At 47.3% G+C, this 6,718-nt stretch overlaps 1 long non-coding RNA gene across 1 annotated transcript in view; it reads left to right on the top strand.

The window, feature by feature from the left end:
• LOC115166763 (uncharacterized) overlaps nt 1–5,380 on the top strand; it is a 5,457-nt gene extending 77 nt beyond the window's left edge. Inside the window, exons 1-2 of the long non-coding RNA XR_003870360.1 lie at nt 1–88; nt 5,321–5,380. The exon at nt 1–88 is cut by the window's left edge and continues 77 nt beyond it. This is a non-coding gene — a long non-coding RNA (uncharacterized LOC115166763). The remainder of the gene's footprint in view (nt 89–5,320) is intronic.
• Nucleotides 5,381–6,718: the final 1,338 nt, after the last annotated feature.

The raw sequence follows: 6,718 nt of genomic DNA, 5'->3' as shown, positions 1-6,718 counted from the left end.
TGACTAGCTACTGTCATTTGATAGCTTGCGCCTTCTGGAGTGAACTGAAGACGTTTGGATTGAATTTGCCCAGTCGCTGTAGTTTCAGGTGAGCATCCATCGAGGTTACAAATTGTGAATCGTTTTGCCCGCTATCTAACGTTAGCTACAGCAACCGTGTGGCCATTTCACTGTTTCGCTAGCCAGTTAGCTATCTGGCTATGCTAGGTTCGCTAACATTTCTTGCTTCTCGGTCTGCCAGTGAGAGATCAAGCTTGCTGTTTGTGTGTTGTTGACAGACTTGGTAACTACCTAATGATCCAATGCGGATAAATAAACTGGTTAGCCAGCTAGTTAGCCAGCTAGTTATGGGATGATGTTGGACTGTGTAGGCAGTTCTGGGGTGTATTCGTTACGGAAACGGTTTACCGTTTAAAAAGCCAACAGAACAAGACGGGAGTTTCTATTCGTTCGATTTGCTTCCGTTTAAGAAACCATTTGCAACAGAATGGACGTAATGAATACGCCCTAGTGTACGTTTTCTTGCACTCTCCTCTTATCTCCAATGTATTTGGTAATAACTTTGTCACCATTGCCCTCTTAGCTCTGTTCTTCTAGTTAGCTAATCAGCTAAGTTAGTTAGTTATATTGTCTGTGATCCACGAGCTTTACAGACTAATCATAATTGATTTGTGCGAAATAGTCCAGAATCAGAATTATATAGAAAACTAGTGAACTAAATACATTACCGATGTGCTTGTTATTATACTAGCTAGTGTGAATGTAGCCATTCATTTACCTACTAAGTTAAGTTAGTATTTGTTGTTGTTGATCAGGGTCCCATAGCATCGCTACAGGACCTGTGGACCACAGTACGCGCACACGTCACCTCCCGGTCGCAGCTGGGCCGCGCCTGTCTGTCAAATCAAATCACATTTCATTCTACATGAGCCGAATACAACAAACCGATCTGTTTTGAAATGAACTCGGCTAGCTATCTGCCCATCTTAACTATACGGTTTTACAGAGGTGACTCAGTTAAACGTGGGTCTTGCTCAACTCAAACCGGCATGGTTGTCATGCATTTCAGACTGTTTACCATGTAAACAAGGTGTGTGTGTGTGTGTGTGTGTGTGTGTGTGTGTGTGTGTGTGTGTGTGTGTGTGTGTGTGTGTGTGTGTGTGTGTGTGTGTGTGTGTGTGTGTGTGTGTGTGTGTGTGTGTATGCGCGCGTGTGTGTGAAAGAAATAGCGAATGCGATGTGTGCGTACTTCCATTGTTAGCTTGGCGTAGCAGCAGAAACAATGCCTCCTGTCCTGTGATACACCCCTGGTTTAGCACAAAAAGTGTTTATTTACTAGCTTACATCCTTACCTGCCACCTGAAAGACTGCATCCCTTGTGTGGTTACAACACTTCTTTCTCCTGAATGAAGGGTGTGGCCCAAGCCGTATAGGAATGCCTTTTATAAGGAAACATGTGAGTTAGCCCAGGTGTGAAGTTGATGTTAGGCACAGATCTACAATCAGCATGTCCCCTCCAGACCCTAAGCTTTACCATTAAAGGGAAAAACACTAACTTCTGCCACTCCGCCCAGTCCCGGGGGACAGTAGTTCTGTCACTCCGCCCAGTCCTGGGGGACAGTAGTTCTGTCATGCCGCCCAGTCCAGGGGCACAGTAGTTCTGTCATGCCGCCCAGTCCTGGGGGACCTTAGTTCTGTCACTCCGCCCAGTCCTGGGGGACAGTAGTTCTGTCACTCCGCCCAGTCCTGGGGGACAGTAGTTCTGTCACTCCGCCCAGTCCTGGGGGACAGTAGTTCTGTCACTCCGCCCAGTCCTGGGGGACAGTAGTTCTGTCATGCCGCCCAGTCCCGGCGGACAGTAGTTCTGTCACTCCGCCCAGTCCTGGGGGACAGTAGTTCTGTCACTCCGCCCAGTCCTGGGGGACAGTAGTTCTGTCACTCCGCCCAGTCCTGGGGGACAGTAGTTCTGTCACTCCGCCCAGTCCTGGGGGACAGTAGTTCTGTCACTCCGCCCAGTCCTGGGGGACAGTAGTTCTGTCACTCCGCCCAGTCCTGGGGGACCTTAGTTCTGTCACTCCGCCCAGTCCTGGGGGACAGTAGTTCTGTCACTCCGCCCAGTCCTGGGGGACAGTAGTTCTGTCACTCCGCCCAGTCCCGGGGACAGTAGTTCTGTCTGTGCAGTATAAAGACAGAGAGGTTGTAGTGTTGTTCACTTGAGAGAGAGATGCCTTTTAGCAGACACTTTCATCCAAGCGAGGAAAGATGAGGGCAGTGTGTGTCTGTCTGTCTCCTACACAACAACAACAACAAATGAGTTAGCTACAGCTGATCCAGAGCAGCAGAACAGGTTAACAGGCTCAGAGATGCCAACTCAGCATGTTGTGTGTGTGTGTGAATATCAGACTGTTAGCAGGATTATCAGGTCTGATACTGCTAAGCCGGTTCTTCTGTCCACTCCAACAGAGGGAGAAATCAGCCTGTAGAATGGCATGTGGTCATAATTCTACCATTTAGAGTTGGGAAGGTGTAATTATTTTCATTATTATTACACCAGATAGTGTTTGTGAGGGGATTTCTCTACCATGTTGTTTCTGTTCACCGCTGAGTAGAGGTTGGAAAGGACACTAACTTCTGTCATGCTGCCCAGTCCTGGGGGACAGTAGTTCTGTCGCTCCGCCCAGTCCTGGGGGACAGTAGTTCTGTCACTCCGCCCAGTCCTGGGGGACAGTAGTTCTGTCACTCCGCCCAGTCCTGGGGGACAGTAGTTCTGTCACTCCGCCCAGTCCTGGGGGACAGTAGTTCTGTCACTCCGCCCAGTCCTGGGGGACAGTAGTTCTGCCACTCCGCCCAGTCCTGGGGGACAGTAGTTCTGTCACGCATCTTGACTTCAGCCCTCAAAGGTGCCTGTGTGGGTAGAGCCTGCAGACTGTGGGTGGTGAGGGGATGTGTGTAGAGCCTGCAGACTGTGGGTAGTGAAGGGATAGTGTGTAGAGCCTGCAGACTAGAGGTCGACCGATTAATCGGAATGGCCGATTTAATTGGGGCCGATTTCACGTTTTCATAACAATCGGTAATCGGTATTTTTTGCCACCGATTTAAAACATTTTATTTTTATTTGTATTTTTTTATGTTATTATTTTTTAATATAAATATTTAACTAGGCAAGTCAGTTAAGAACACATTCTTATTTTCAATTACAACAATACTGAATGAACACTTATTTTAACTTAATATAATACATCAATAAAATAAATTTAGCCTCAAATAAATAATGAAACATGTTCAATTTGGTTTAAATAATGCAAAAACAAAGTGTTGGAGAAGAAAGTAAAAGTGCAATATGTGCCATGTAAGAAAGCTAACGTTTAAGTTCCTTGCTCAGAACATGAGAACATATGAAAGCTGGTGGTTCCTTTTAACATGAGTCTTCAATATTCCCAGGTAAGAAGTTTTAGGTTGTAGTTATTATAGGAATTATAGGACTATTTCTCTCTATACGATTTGTATTTCATATACCTTTGACTATTGGATGTTCTTATAGGCACTTTAGTATTACCAGTGTAACAGTATAGCTTCCGTCCCTCTCCTCGCTCCTACCTGGGCTCGAACCGGGAACACATCGACAACAGCCACCCTCGAAGCAGCGTTACCCATGTAGAGCAAGGGAAACAACTACTCCCAAGTCTCAGAGCGAGTGACGTTTGAAACGCTATTAGCGCGCACCCCGCTAACTAGCTAGCCATTTCACATCGGTTACACCAGCCTCATCTCGGGAGTTGATAGGCTTGAAGTCATAAATCGCACAATGCTTGAAGCATTGCGAAGAGCTGCTGGCAAACGCACTAAAGTGCTGTTTGAATGAATGCTTACGAGCCTGCTGCTGCCTACCACCGCTCAGACTGCTCTATCAAATCATAGACTTAATTATAACATAATAACACACAGAAATACAAGCCTTTGGTCATTAAAATGGTCGAATCCGGAAACTATCATTTCGAAAACAAAACGGTTATTATTTCAGTGAAATACGGACCCGTTTCGTATTTTATCTAACGGGTGGCATCCCCAAGTCTAAATATTCCTGTTACATTGTACAACCTTCAATGTTATGTCATAATTATGAACAATTCTGGCAAATTAATTAAGGCCTTTGTTAGGAATAAATGGACTTCACACAGTTCGCAGCGAGCCAGGCGGCCAGTCTGCAGACTGTGGGTGGTGAGGGGATAGTGTGTAGAGCCTGCAGACTGTGGGTGGTGAGGGGATAGTGTGTAGAGCCTGCAGACTGTGGGTGGTGAGGGGATAGTGTGTAGAGCCTGCAGACTGTGGGTGGTGAGGGGATAGTGTGTAGAGCCTGCAGACTGTGGGTGGTGAGGGGATAGTGTGTAGAGCCTGCAGACTGTGGGTGGTGAGGGGATAGTGTGTAGAGCCTGCAGACTGTGGGTGGTGAGGGGATAGTGTGTAGAGCCTGCAGACTGTGGGTGGTGAGGGGATAGTGTGTAGAGCCTGCAGACTGTGGGTGGTGAGGGGATAGTGTGTAGAGCCTGCAGACTGTGGGTGGTGAGGGGATAGTGTGTAGAGCCTGCAGACTGTGGGTGGTGAGGGGATAGTGTGTTTGTGTCCAACCGGTGAGCTGTAGCAGAAATAAAGGAGAGGACGGACGAGGAGAGGTAGAGAGGACGGACGAGGAGGGGTAGAAAGGACGGACGAGGAGGGGTAGAGAGGACGGACGAGGAGGGGTAGAGAGGACGGACGAGGAGGGGTAGAGAGGACGGACGAGGAGGGGTAGAGAGGACGGACGAGGAGGGGTAGAGAGGACGGACGAGGAGGGGTAGAGAGGACGGACGAGGAGGGGTAGAGAGGACGGACGAGGAGGGGTAGAGAGGACGGACGAGGAGAGGTAGAGAGGACGGACGAGGAGAGGACGGACGAGGAGAGGTAGAGAGGACGGACGAGGAGGGGTAGAGAGGACGGACGAGGAGAGGTAGAGAGGACGGACGAGGAGGGGTAGAGAGGACGGACGAGGAGAGGTAGAGAGGACGGACGAGGAGGGGTAGAGAGGACGGACGAGGAGGGGTAGAGAGGACGGACGAGGAGGGGTAGGAGAAAGAGAGAGAGGAGCAGACAGACGGGGTAAGCTGCAGCTTTTTTAAAGTACCACTTTGTACCTCTTCTAACCCCACCTCCCTCAATCCACATTTCATGTTTGTTGTTTTACAACCGCAGTGACTGCCCTGTCAGCATCTCATCCTTCCATTCCTCCCTCTTTAACTCTCTCTCTCTCCTTGCCTCTCTCTCTCCTCCATCTGTTTTTCATCAGGCTCTGCCTATCCCCAGCCACTCTAGAAGGGAGTGTCCCACACCAGCAGAGGAGAGAAAAGAACAGAAAAGAGAGCAGGACGGAGGGGGAGGGAAAGAAGAGAACAGATGAGTGAGGGAGAAAGAATACAGAAGAGGGAGAGATTGGAGGAGAGAGATGAGGACATATGGGAGAGATGAGGAGGAGAGAGGGAGGAAGAGGTTAGTTTATCACCCCTGAGATAGTAAAGGTCGTTATCAATAAAACTTCACTATATGGTGCAGAGCGTTCAGTTAGGCTGCTGGGGGTCAAGAACCAGCTCTGCTAAAACCAATGACAACGAAGTGCCGTTTTCAATGGATTGTTCAATACATGTTCCAACTATTTGGTTGTAATGTCATCGCGTCCTGAAGAGCATAGTCACAACTACACATTTATCTCTATCCGAGTTATACAGCAAGGAACTGTTTTATGATCAGTAAACATCAATATGATCATGTATTTTCAGATACGTGAAGGGTATCCTATTCATTTAGCTTGCTAAGGAAACATGTCATTTAGCTTGCTAAGGAAACATGTCATTTAGCTTGCTAAGGAAACATGTCATTTAGCTTGCTAAGGAAACATGTCATTTAGCTTGCTAAGGAAACATGCCATTTAGCTAGCTAAGGAAACATGCCATTTAGCTAGCTAAGGAAACATGCCATTTAGCTAGCTAAGGAAACATGCCATTTAGCTTGCTTCATTAGAGATTAGGTGTTTGGAAAGAGCTTGACATTGGCAAGTTGTCGTCTTGGTAAAGTTGTGTCGTTACCCCCTGACAGTTAGCTTGTCATCTAGCCATATTGACGTGGTCTGTTGTTAGCTTGTCATCTAGCCATATTGACGTGGTCTGTTGTTAGCTTGTCATCTAGCCATATTGACGTGGTCTGTTGTTAGCTTGTCATCTAGCCATATTGACGTGGTCTGTTGTTAGCTTGTCATCTAGCCATAATGACGTGGTCTGTTGTTAGCTTGTCATCTAGCCATATTGACGTGGTCTGTTGTTAGCTTGTCATCTAGCCATATTGACGTGGTCTGTTGTTAGCTTGTCATCTAGCCATATTGACGTGGTCTGTTGTTAGCTTGTCATCTAGCCATAATGACGTGGTCTGTTGTTAGCTTGTCATTTAGCCATATTGACGTGGTCTGTTGTTAGCTTGTCATCTAGCCATATTGACGTGGTCTGTTGTTAGCTTGTCATCTAGCCATAATGACGTGGTCTGTTGTTAGCTTGTCATCTAGCCATAATGACGTGGTCTGTTGTTAGCTTGTCATCTAGCCATATTGACGTGGTCTGTTGTTAGCTTGTCATCTAGCCATATTGACGTGGTCTGTTGTTAGCTTGTCATCTAGCCATATTGACGTGGTCTGTTGTTA

The sequence above is a fragment of the Salmo trutta genome, chromosome 29 (assembly GCF_901001165.1).
Source record: "Salmo trutta chromosome 29, fSalTru1.1, whole genome shotgun sequence".
In the NCBI taxonomy this organism is placed as follows: domain Eukaryota; kingdom Metazoa; phylum Chordata; class Actinopteri; order Salmoniformes; family Salmonidae; genus Salmo; species Salmo trutta.
Note: the sequence above shows the minus strand (reverse complement) of the source record. Positions and strands in the feature narration are given on the sequence as shown.